Source organism: Sus scrofa, chromosome 11 (genome assembly GCF_000003025.6).
Source record: "Sus scrofa isolate TJ Tabasco breed Duroc chromosome 11, Sscrofa11.1, whole genome shotgun sequence".
NCBI classification, from domain to species: Eukaryota; Metazoa; Chordata; class Mammalia; order Artiodactyla; family Suidae; genus Sus; species Sus scrofa.
Window position 1 is genome coordinate 59,411,930 of NC_010453.5, and position 13,485 is coordinate 59,425,414.

The following is a 13,485-nucleotide window of genomic DNA, read 5'->3' on the forward strand; positions in this document are numbered from 1 at the left end:
AACATTCTGTGATAATGCCATCATCTCCCATCCCTTGACACCTCCAACTAGCACCTTATGTGCATATCACAAATCCTATCACAATGTTCTTCTTTTAGTTAAACATTTAAAATAACAATAAATTAAAAATACAAATATATGCTTCCTAGTTATCATCTCATACAAAAGACACCAAGGGAAAAAAAAAAAAAGAGAAGTTACCAACTTAGCAAAGTTAACAGGATCATGCTGTGACTCTCATGATAGACGCAACAGAGACTCCTCATTGATTACACACACACACACACACACACACACACACACACACACACACACACACACACCATTTTTATTTAAGCAATACCTGGAATCTCTTGTTTTTATAGAGAACCCTCCCTAAACTGGTCATTAAATAAAATTCCCTGATAAGCTATATGGACTATGATTCAGTCTGGAGTTTTGGGACACAGGATTTGATTTAGGAGCATATGGAACTAATTCACAACTAAAAGAGACTGAGTATAAATTAAGGATTAATTTCTAAGGTTGGCATTAACAATAGCGAGACATTTAGGAAAAAACCCTACTTTTAACATCCTACCCGAGAACAAAGGAATAAGGGAGTTTGGTAAAGAAACATGAATTCAGAAGAAAAAAGAAAAGATCAGCGAAATACACCAATGATGAAATTCAAGACATCTTTTGCATCAATTTCAATATGTATTTGTGTGTGTGTGTGTGTGTGAGTGTGTGTGTTAGGGGATAGGGTGTATCATCAAAAGTAAATTATATAACTAATATTTACACATATTTCAAATCAATAAAATTATCAAAATAAAAGGAATCTCTGAAAGCTTTAAGAACATAGATTTGTTCATATCAAATTGACTTCTAAAAATCATAAACACTGTACCATAAATAAAATTTTAAAAGATACATAAGTAAATTTGGAAAAATGTTGCTATATGTATTCAGATGTGTCATTTAATATATGAAAATTTCTTATAATTTGCTAAAAATTGCGTAAGCAATCTCTCTTATCTGTGAGAGAGATGGATAAGAATAAAACTAGGTAATGAACAGAAGTATTAGCCATGTAGACAAGTTCTATATTCACATACTTTCAATTTACTAATGAGAAATTTAAGACAATGAAATATCAATTTTTAAATTTCAATTAGTTGATCTTTTAAAAATATACTATTTCTTAATTTGGGGCATTTTCAGATTTATTGAAATAAAATATTAAATATAATTTTTTAATATATAAAAGGATATATAGAATTAAAGAAATGTAGAGACTATTGTCACCTTTCCTCTTTTATTTTAGTTTTCTATAGTAGCTATAATGAGCATATATTTAGTAATCAGAAAATTAATGTAAGATGTACAGCAGAAATTGACAGAAAATTGTAAATCAACTATAATAAAAATTTTTTAAATTAATGTAAGAAAGCAATATATATATTTAATTTTAAAACATATTTGTTTAGTTATTCAAGAAATTTTCATATATTCTAGTTATTCCTGATTCTAGATTGTAGCTTAGAAATATCTAGTAAGTGTATTTTCCTTTTGACTAATTATAAAGCAGCATAATATACAATATCATTCAAACTTTTTATCTTATAAGATTGTGGTGAATCTCTTCTTTTTGATTTTTGTTTTTGTTGGGATGGTAAAACATCATCTTTAATAATAACATTACATATATTAAAACAACATTGCTTTTAATTTTTGGATTTATTCCTTCTATATTATTTTCTCCCGTTTTGGCTGCTATAACAGAATCCATCAACTGGGTGGTTTAAACAGAAATTTAAATCTTACTTACTTTTCTAGAGGCCAGGAAGTCCAAGATCAAGGTGATGGCCAATTTGGTTCCCCTGTAAGGGATTTCTTCCTGGTTTACAGACTGCCACATTCTTGCTGTATCCTTATATTGTTGAAAGAGAAAGAGCTTTAATCTCTCCCTATAAGAACACTTATCCCATCATTAGGCCCTACTTTCATGATCTCATTTAAATCTACTTCCTCCCAAAGTCCTCACTTCAAAATACCATCACACTGGGGTTAGGGCTCAACACATGCATTTTCAAGCAACACAAATATTCAGTCCATAAAATGTGCAAAATAATTTTTCCTAAGACTTTATATGATCCTAGGTCTTTGAACACTATGAATTACTTTGCTTGATTTCAGTGATTATGTATTATTCATTTATATAAATTTACTTCTGAATTTGCTAAATATTTCACCTATAACTATAGAGGGATCATAATCTATTCTAATTATACTTTTTATAATTATTCTTTAACTGATGAGAAAAAATGTGGGAAACTATTCAAAGACAAATAATGAGCTTTATGATTGTATTTATTGTCTTGTAAATAAAACAGTAAAGGATTCAGCTGGCAGGTTTTAGTGTTACCCTGGTAGAAAATCTGTACATTAGGAGATGTTAAGCCTCTATTTGAGAATCAGAAAGTAGAAAATAGTGATCTATTTTCTGAATTTTCTCTTTTGAGAAAAGGAATAAACTGGAAGAATAAATAATGATAGTTACTATACTTAGATTCATACCACATGGAATCATTTGAATCTTCCTAACATGAGAATCTGAGTTAAGAATCAAGAAAAAACAAACAAAAAACACAGTTATGTTAACAATATTAACTTGCTACAAGGCAGGGATTTACAACGGAATACTATTCAACTATGATGAAAGAGGAAAGTTCTGTCATTTGCTACAACATAGATGAATCTGGAGGGCCTTGTGCTAAGTGGAATAAATCAGGTGCAAAAGACAAATAATGGGAGTTCCCATTGTGGCTCAGTGGTAATGAACCTGAATAGCATGCATGAGGAGACAGGTTTGGTCCCTGGCTCAGTGAGTAAGGGATCTGGCATTGCCATGACCTGTGGTGTAGGTTGCAGACACAGCTTGGATGGTGTGATGCTGTGACTGTAGTGTAGGCTAGCCTAGACCTTCTGTATGTTGAGGGAGAGGCCCTAAAAAGACAAAAAAACAAAACAAAACAAAAATACTGTATGATCTAACTACCTCAAAACTGGGAGTTTCAGCAATACTGTCAAAGTCACTGCATCATCTAAGGAATTGCTGCACTTTAATTAAAGAGGAAAAAAAGGAAGGAGAAAAGAGTGAAGAGAGTTCATATGTAATAAAAATTAGTGGAGTTCCTACTGTGGCTCAGCAGAAACTAATTTGACTGGTGTCCATGAGGATGCAGGTTTGATCCCTGGCCTCGCTCAGTGGGTTAAGGATCCGCATTGCTGTGAGCAGTGGTCTAGGTCTCAGACATGGCTCACATCTAGTGTTGCTGTGGCTGTGGTATAGGCCAGTGGCTACAGCTCCAATTCGACCCTTAACCTGGGAACCTCCACATGCCACGGGTGCAGCCGTAAAAAGACAAAAAATAAATAACTAAAATACAATACAAAAAAAATAAGGCCAATTTTGTGGTGAACAACTTGTTAAAATTTGAATTGAACTGAAATTATGTCCAGAAATTGTGAAAGACATTCTTCATAATTGAAATACAACTAAACAATAGGACTAGAATACTAAGTGTCTGATGCCTCTTATTGCAATAATATCAATAAAAATACTAATAATATTAGGCACCAATGAGTGCTTTTCAAGCACCAGATATTATTCTGTACCTTTATATGTATTATTTAATTGATTTATTTTCAAAGTAACTTAGAATATGACAAGATTTTTATTTAGTCCACATATTTCATCCTGTTCTTATACAAATGTTTTTCTTCATAATCATGATTTATTATCTCATCTCTGTCAATGGAATATACTTATAACAATTCATAAAAAACAAATATTTTCAATAACTCAGTGATTAGATAATCCTGAAATTTCTATATTCTTTTTCCAGGAATTTCCTTGGACATTAAATTTATCCAATCTTTCAAATATGTTACTCTTTTAATGACTTCAAGATACTAGAACATCGGGTTACTTGATCCTGGATTTGGAAGTACATGTTTCTATGAAACAATTTCTGTTTTTCTTGCAGGATTGGAGTACTGAGTTTCAAAAATTTCTGATACTTTTAAGTGGCCAAAAATGCCATTAAGTTATTACAAATTAAAATGTTACCTAAAGAGAGACATTTTTTTTTCTAAAAGAAAAATATAAATTAAAAGTTATCTTGTTAGGGAACAAATTTCTTCACTTTTATCATTACCATTATCCTGTATCCCACACATTCCTTTTGGTTAATGATTTGTGTTTTCATTTGATATCACTGGAAAATATATAGATTATTTTCAGTAATCATGAGAGTATTAAAAAAGTTACCTACCATATGTTTCATGGTATCTGCTGCAAAATTCAGTGTCCACTGAGACCTGCACACAATGAATCAATGAGAAGACCTATAAGTATCTATGTGTATACTGCACTAAGGGAGCAGTCTTCTGGTTTCTGCAGATTCTTCCTCTTTTGGATATCCTACAGAGGCAGAACAGAACCTATACAGAATCTGGTGTGTTTGACAGGAATTATGATGTCAAACACAAACCAAGAAAGAATGGAAAGTTTATTATAGGCAGCTCAAGGTACTGTGGATTTGGTTCCTAACCAATGCAATGAAGCAAGGTACACAGATTTTTTGGTTTCCCAGTGCATATAAAAATTTACACAATACTATGGTCTATTAAGTTTGCAATAGTTTTATATCTAAAAAACAATGACTCTACCTTAATTGTAAAATAATTTATTGGAAACAAATGCTAACCATCATCTGAGCCTTCAGTGAGTTATAATCCTTTTGCTGGTAATGGGTTTTTCCTCCATCTGGATGGCCATTGACTGATTAGGGTGGGGTTTGCTGAAGGCTGGGGTGGCTGTGGTAATTTCTTAAAATAAGGCGACTATGAAGTTTGCTGCATTATTGACCCTTTCACTTGAACACTTAGAGGCCATGGTAGGGTTATTAACTGACCTAATTTCAATATGGTTGTGTCTCAGAGAACAGGAAAGCCTGAGGAAAGGGAGAAGGTGGCGGGGAAATGGTCATTTGGTGGAGCAGTCAGGACAAATATAACAGTTATCAGCTAAGGTCACTATATTTTAATGGGTTCAGTTCATGCCCCCCCAAAATTACAACAGTAATATCAAAAAATCATTGCTCACAGATCCCCATAACTACTATAAAAATAATGAAAATGTTTGCAATATTGGGAGAATAACCCAAATGTGACACAGAGACCCAAAGTTATCAAATGCTATTGGAAAAAAAATGGTGCCCCTACAGTTGCTTGGGGTCAGGTTTCCACAAATCTTCAATTTGTAAAAAAACTTAGTATCTGCAAAGTACGATAAGGCAAAATGCAATAAAACAAAGTATGCCCATACTTGCAAAATAAGTGTTTCAGAGGAGAACAGAGTAGTCTTCCCAAGTTGGTCTGAAATGGTTTTAAAGATGAGGAAAGGAAACTGGTTTTTCTGCGATGCAGGGGCAAGGCTGGGCATAACAATTTTAATTGTGGGCAAAGGATGGTGGGTTTGAATCTTCCTGACAGTACATAGAAGAGGGGCACAGGTTCTCTGCCAGTCCAAATGTGGGCCAGGAGAAGGGGAGGAAGGATGGTGAAGCTTGAATCTGACAGCACTCAAACATTAAAAATTGATGTCAGATTCTGTTACATTTGTTATGTCAGATTTGTTATTAACACAGAAAATCTATCAGTCTTTATATATCTGCTTTAATAAAATGAGAAAACTCTATAGATGAATAAACCTGTCAGCATCCTTATCCAAACTACTCGTTGCCACTTTGCGATATGTGTATTATTGGCACATTGAGAGTTATTTACATGAGTAGAAATTTTAATAAAATGGATACCTTGAGGAAAGAAATTTAGTCTGAAAAATGAAGAATATGAAGGTAAAGTAGAGGTTTATATGATGGACAGTGGCAGGTCAAATTAAATAGGTTGTGAGAAATTTCCTCAACAAAGGGAGTGCAGTACTATTGCTTAAAATGAAAATATTAAAACGAGAGAAAAATAAATCAGATATATAAATGCAAATCATGTAAAATATATAATAAAAACCACCATAGTTTGATGAGTTCAATATCTTAAAGAGAACTTCTGGGCTGACGAAAATAAGAAATAGATGAAACATGGGTGAAGCAGGAAGAAAGATATGACTTTACTATAAATGTAGATGTGATTTAATTTCAATAAATGTATCTTCAATTAATAAAAAGTCTAGATTCATGGAAAGAAAGTGAAAGTATATCAAGAAATGACTGGTCTTGAGTTACCTTCATGGTTCAGCAGTTAACAATCCCAACTAGGTTCTATGAGGATGTGGGTTTGATCCCTGGCCTCGCTCAACGGGTTAAGGATCTGGCATTGCCATGAGATGTGTTGTAGGTTGCAGAAGCGGCTGGGATCTGGCTTTACTATGGCTGTGGCATAGGCTGGGAGCTCTAGTTCCAATTCAACCCTTAGTCTGGGAACTTCCATATGCCATGGATTCTGCCCTAAAAAAAAGCAAAAAACAAAAAGTTAGGAGGAGTTCCCGTTGTGGCACAGTGGTTAACGAATCTGACTAGGAACCACGAGATTGCATGTTCCATCCCTGGACTAGCTCAGTGGGTTAAGGATCCGGCGTTGCCATGAGCTGTGGTGTAGGTCACAGACAGGGCTCGGATCCTGCGTTGCTGTGGCTGTGGCATAGGCCGGCGTATACAGCTCTGATTAGACTGCTAGCCTAGGAACTCCATATGCCGTGGGAGCAGTCCTAGAAAAAGGCAAAAAGACCAAAAAAAAAAAAAGGTAAAATAAATAAAAATTTATTAAAACAAAAAAAATTAGGAGAACGGGAACTAGTGACAGAGGGCTTGGCCACTAACTATTCCTGGGCACTGTGACTAGACACTTAACTTTTTTGAATATTCAAATACCTTATTTGAAAAATCAGAAAGTAAGGTTTATTGGTCTTATTTTTCAATGTATCTGATTCTTCCTACATATCTATGAAAAAATGGAATACTACTCAGCAATAAAAAAGGAATTAAATATTATTACATGGATAAATCCCAAAACATCATGTTAGAGAGAGAAGCCACACACAAAATACTATTATTGTAGGATCCATTTATATGAAATTTCTAAAAACAACAAGCCTTATAAAATTGAAAAATTAGATAGCAGTTTCTTGGGGAAAGAGGTGGGAGCCAGGATTTGATTGAAAATGGGTGGCAGGTAATGTTTAGTGGTGATGGACGTATTCTTTTTGTATTCCAAATATAGATTGTATTGTGGTGATAGTTATACCACACTTAAATGGGCTTATTTTATGGTACATATACATATGTATATTAAACTTTGAATAAGCTATTGAAGACAACAAAATAATTCAGAATATATCACATAGCCATTAAAATCTTCACATATAATTTCAGTGATATGTTCAGTGGCTTTACATATCACTCAGCTATGCTATCTTGTTAAATTTCAAGTATAAAATGCAATATTCTTAACTATAGTAACCATGTTATATGTTAGATCTCCAGAATTTATTCATCCTTCATGACTGAAACCTAAAAAATGAGAGATACTATTATTAATAATGAGTCAAGTGGATTGCTTAGTAGTTTGAATATAGTCACCTATTACCTTTTAGTACAACATCTGAAAATTCTGGGGCTGCCAGAATCTTCGCCAAGGAACTTTAGAATTGCCTCATCAAAGAAGACTTATTTATAAATGTCTCATGTAAGTGCCTCTCAAGTAAAAGATTCTTGCATTTTCATAAGGAAAGCAAAATACAAGGCTATACAAATCATAGGAATATATTAAATATGATCAGCATAAGTTATTTTATTTTATTGCTGAATACATCTTGTATGCATTTGATGTGTAGTGAAATATATATATACATATATATAAAATATTCCTATAGTGTTTTCATTTTTCTTTGTCAATTTTTAATAACCATTACAGTACACTTTTTGCAACTCTCTCACATTATGCATTGAATAAATATTTCTCAATGTTATAAGAAAATTATTATTTTCTGTGCTTTTCCTTAAAACTCTAAATTCCTATTTTCTGCTTGTTTATGATTGATTTTCTGAATTGCCTTTTCTTACAAGTATCATCTACTCAGCCTTAATTGTCAATAAATTACTAACCTATTCCCCTTATTGTTTATTTTATTAAACTGTCTGTCAGCTACATTATGCAAAAATATTTGAAACAGATTGTATGTTGTTATGCTCTGTTTTCAACAGATGTCAAGTTAATTGGACCAATTGTGTGAAATTTCTAGAAATATAGAAAGAACACAATCATACACCTTTACAGTTGGAAGTAAGCCATAGTTTTTGCTTTTTTTTTTTTTTTAAGTTCTACATTGACTCACCTACAATTGCATGCATTTGTTTATTTGTCTATATATTTTTAATAAAAGTAAAACACTTCATTGGTTGGTGCCTTCAGCATTCATGTAGGTGAGAACTTGTCCAGGACTGGAGGGGAAACTAGAGATGCAATACTCAAATAAACTATGTAACAACACAGCAAAAAGGAGTCAAGATTAAAATTTATTGTTTTTCTAATAACCACTGTTACGTAACTGAAAAAAAATGTAAGTTTAAAATTTTAGCAGATTATGTGTATTCCCAGCAAATTTAAAAGTGATTTTGCAGCTTCTCTTTTGAAGAGACAAAGCCTGTTTGTCCATGCCCTACATCTGGACTAGTCCTATGATTTCTTTTAGCTTAATAAACGTGTCTGAAGTGATGGAATGCAACTTTCAAGGCCATGCCTCAATGCCTTTCCCAATTCCATTATCTCTGTTGGGGTACCTGCCTCCCTTGGGAGAACAAACTGATACATCTCATGGAATGTAAAGATCATTTGAAGAAGAGCTCACTTATCTCATTCAAGGTCATTCTAGACCAGCCTATAGTCAGCAAGCCCCAACTAGATGAAAAACAAATAGACACAAACACAAAAAAAATCCAGACAAATTTAACAGGTTGGACTTCTTGATATATAGCCAAATGAAAACACATGAGTGAGTCCAGTTAAAACTAGAAAAGATACCTACATGACCCACAGGACTTGTGAGCAATACAAATGCCTATTGTTACAAGGTTTGTGACAAGTTTTGTTTTGCTTTGTTGGGATTTTAATTTATCACTACTGTTCTCCAGCACAGAGAATAAATGTTTGACTTGTTTTAAATGATCAATAAACAATTAAATATGTTTTGGAGCCTTTTCATATCTAATTACATATGTTTTCAATGGAATACACCATTTCTAAATAACTGTATTCATATTGAAGCATCTCTTTTTGAACACAATTTGAAAATGCTGACTCTCCTGTCAGAAAAACAATAAATTATAGAAGTTTTAAGGCACACCAGAATGATAAAAAGTAAAATTTCATATTTTTTGGTGAGAATATAGGATACAGAATCCCATCATCTTCTGACAGTGATGCAGACTAATGCCAGTATTCTGGATATCAGGATGGTGGTAATAAGTCAAATTAAATATGTTCATTCTATACCCAGAAATCCTTTTCCTAGGTTAATATCCAAAATAAATCTGTACACAAGTCTCTAAAAGAAGAGTTACTAAGATTTTCACTATTTTTCTGTCTGTTGGTGTGTGTTTGTAGAGGCAATGGGGTATTCATCAGCAGTAGAGTGAATAAGCAGTATTTGGTAGATACACACTAATGAATAAGGTATATTTAGCAGCAACATACAAAGGAACATCAGAACATGAGTAGAGCTTATAATCACAGTTCTTAATGAAAAAAACTATAATGAGAATAAAGTCGCTATCACATACCATTTTATTTTGTGTATTAAAATCTATAACCACAAAACAAGACTACAGATTTTCCAGGGATACACCCAGGTAAAATGATTCTGATCAAACACATTAAGATGGTTTTTACAGCAAAAGGAGAGAATGAAAGTAGTGAAAGGGAATAAAATGGAATAAATGAATGATAAAATAAATGAGGGACTTGTGTAGACCAGTATTGATACTGTATCATATACACAAATCTCTGTATCTGTGGTCTAAAAATACACAAAATAATAAAAAAAAAATAATAAGTGACATTGAGGAGAAGACATACACAGTCAAGTCTACACTTTGAAGATCTTTTGAGAAATAACACAAAGAATAATTGATAGCCATTTCTACAATATCTGTGGTGATTTGAGGCAGAAGAATAAATTGCTCTACATTATTAAAGTTTGCAATTTATCTTAAATATGTGACTCTGAACAAATTAATTTATTGAAGATTTATGGGGAAATCTTTAGTACTACTTGAGAAAAGCCTAGGACTCCAGCAACCTCAAGAATTTGACTACCTATTTGACTACCAATATTTAATATTTAATTTCAGAAATTGCTCTTTGTCTGCTAAATTTAATATATAATGGATTTTCCAAAAGTGATTTATGTTCCTATTATATTTATTGAATTTAATATAAATTTAATGATGTTTTTATTTTAAATATTCAATTAATCTATTTGTATTTTTTGTATTATCATGCTACCAATTTTTCTCTTTCCATTCTCATCACCAATAACTATATTTTCAATATCCATGACATTCTCTCTGATCATATTGTTGGTCTAACCAATTTTTTCTACATAACTGGCTCCCCATTGTGTTCTGACATAGTTACTGATTTTACTTTTCAGTCATTTGTTCTCCTAAAAATTATTTTTCTCTTCTTTCTACTTAATGGATCCTCCTAGTTTCATCTACCTCTAGGTATTGGAGTGTTCAAGATTCAGTCATGGTCCTTTTATCAGTATACTACTGACATCTTAAGTTAGATTTGCACAGGCATTTCAAGCATAAATTCAAGTGGTATATTTGATTGCTACTCCTACCATTCATATTTGTTAGGAGTCTTCATTATCTCAAGTTTCACAGTCAAGTAATCTCAATTGATTAATTTTCCTTGTCCTTCAGCTTGTACATAAACAAATCTTGACATTTCAAGCTCCAAATTATACCTCCAACACATTCATTTATCTTCATCTTTTCTACAATTACCATATTCCAAGTCACTCTCATCTTTAGCCTGAACTATGCGAGTCTTCTAAGTTGTCTCATAGCCTCTTCTTTCTCTCAACCCCCAATTCGTCACACTTCATTTAAATCACTTCTCTCTCAATATATTTAATGGCTTTCCCATTTCTCTTCACCAACAGTGAAATATGTTCTTAACTTGTTCCTGAAAGGCTCAATAATTATTTTTACTCATAAATGTTGAAAATCCAAGGTGCAGTTCTAAAACTCTGACTAGGTACTGCCTTTAAAATCAACCATCTGAATAAACAAGTATAAGCTTGTTTTCCTTCGTTTAAAGGAAAAATAAAATTTAGAAAATGTTACTCTTAGAATTCCCATCGTGGCTGAGTGGTTAACAAATCCAACTAGTATCCATGAGGACATGGGTTCAATCCCTGGCCTCGCACAGTGGGTTAAGGATCTGGAGTTGCTGTTAGCTGTGGTACACTCGGCTCGGATCTGGCATTGTTGTGGCTGTGGCGTAGGCCTGTGGCTACAGCTCCGATTAGACCCCTAGCCTAGGAACTTCCATATACCACAAGTGTGGCCCAAACAGCAAAAAAAAAAAAAAAAAAAAGTTACTTTCTTCCCACTGTCATTAACTTAAAAAGAATATTATAGATTCACTTCTGCCATATAATAAAAATATATATACACACATATACACACACACACACTTAGTGTACATATATCTTCTAAGTGTATATATGTATGTGTGCAAAAGATAATCACATTTACTCATAGGCATTGATACTGGTTGATGCTGGTTTTGGTTCAATTTGCTTTCAGGATGTGTGTTCATTTTGTATTTTTTTTTATGATAAAAGCCCCCTCAATTCATGATGAAACAATTCATCTGACACAATGATTGTATCTTTTAAATTATAGAATTTGTATCATAAATTATATAGTTTTAACTTCAGCATTTTTAAAGTAATATCACTCAGAACTTTCTTTTCCAAGAATCTCATTCTGAATAATTGGTTAAACAATTTTTATAAAACATGCATGTGTCAAAAGTAGTTAATGGATGAAACTTTTCATGCTATTTCATGATTTTTTCCCTAGGTTGGGAATTTTCTAATCTAGGTTCTTTTTTGACCACTGTTATCATGAGAAGAAAAACAGAACAGACACTGAGGAAATGTATCCTAGGACAATTAGATATTCATGACCAGTTGGATAAGTAACTTACTTATCCTCACCAGTGGGAACCTTCTTAACGGTGGCAGGAGGGAAGTATCTGATATCAGAATGTATCTAACAAAATAAAATGTATCAATATTTAACCTCAAAAATATATACATAAATCATCCATCAAGAGGTGATTTATAAAATAAACCTTTTCCGCATCCAGTCCAATGGCTGGGTGGTTGCTTTATAGTCTGTATACGCCTTATCTTTTTATGCTGATTTTAGAAGCTTCTTCATTTGTCACATTTTCTCTACTCAGTGAATTGGATTGATTTTTTTTTTTTTTTTTTTTTGGCCTGTCTTTTCATCACAAAGGGATCTGATCAAAGCCTAGGAATGCCTCATCATTTTTATACTGCAGCTTGTGGCAAATTTTAGAGCCTCCAGATATACTTTCCACTGAATGAAAGAATAAAGTATGACAGGAAGTAGAAAGAGGAAAATAATTATAGATGCTAAAAATAATGCAAAAATGGTAACTTTTTAGCAGTTATTTAATTTCAAATTTAAGATAATATTTATTTTATTACTATTTACTATAAGAAATACTTAGAAAACTTACAAACCTTTAAGTAATTTTAAAAGAAACTAAATAATATCTGTATTCTTTTCATATCAAATTTCAGAATATATTTTAAAAATAACGGTTAAAATAACGCTAAAAATAACGCTGTATTCTTTTCATACCAAATTTCAGAATGTATTTTAAAAATAACGCTACAATCTACATTGCTATCTAAATCCATGCGCCTTATAAAAACAAGCAGCCAGCATCTTTCCTGGGATCATCTCTACAGTGAACGTATGAAGAAACAAATCAGACTATCGCAAATATTAAAGAATCAATATAAAAAGTGTAAAATTTGGGTTTGAGGTAATTAAATCTTAAAAACAAAACACTCCTCCTAATATTGAATAACTTTTCATGGCTAGGCCGCCAGTCAAGCTTTCACTTTGTTCCTGCAGGCCTCAGGCACACAATCTGCTCTTTTCTCACTAGTCCCCAACAAATATTGCTCCCACCTGGCTTCCTGTTTTGCTCGAGCCTGCAGCAGACTAGAATCCTGTGTCTTCAGCTTTTCTATTTTTTTCTGAGTTTGTAGAGATAACACAGGGATTCATTCCAGTTTAAACCAGTTTACTAGTAATTCCCAAGAGGGGATAAAGGAGAAAAACAACAAAAAAATTATCTTAA

The 13,485-nt window shown here is 32.7% G+C and overlaps 1 long non-coding RNA gene across 1 annotated transcript in view; it reads right to left on the minus strand.

Moving 5' to 3' along the window:
* LOC110255771 overlaps positions 1,820 to 13,485 on the minus strand; it is a 207,056-nt gene continuing 195,390 nt past the window's right edge. The window contains exons 3-4 of the long non-coding RNA XR_002336581.1: positions 4,323 to 4,368; positions 1,820 to 1,915 (exon numbers count right to left, since the gene is read on the minus strand). This is a non-coding gene — a long non-coding RNA (uncharacterized LOC110255771). The remainder of the gene's footprint in view (positions 1,916 to 4,322; positions 4,369 to 13,485) is intronic.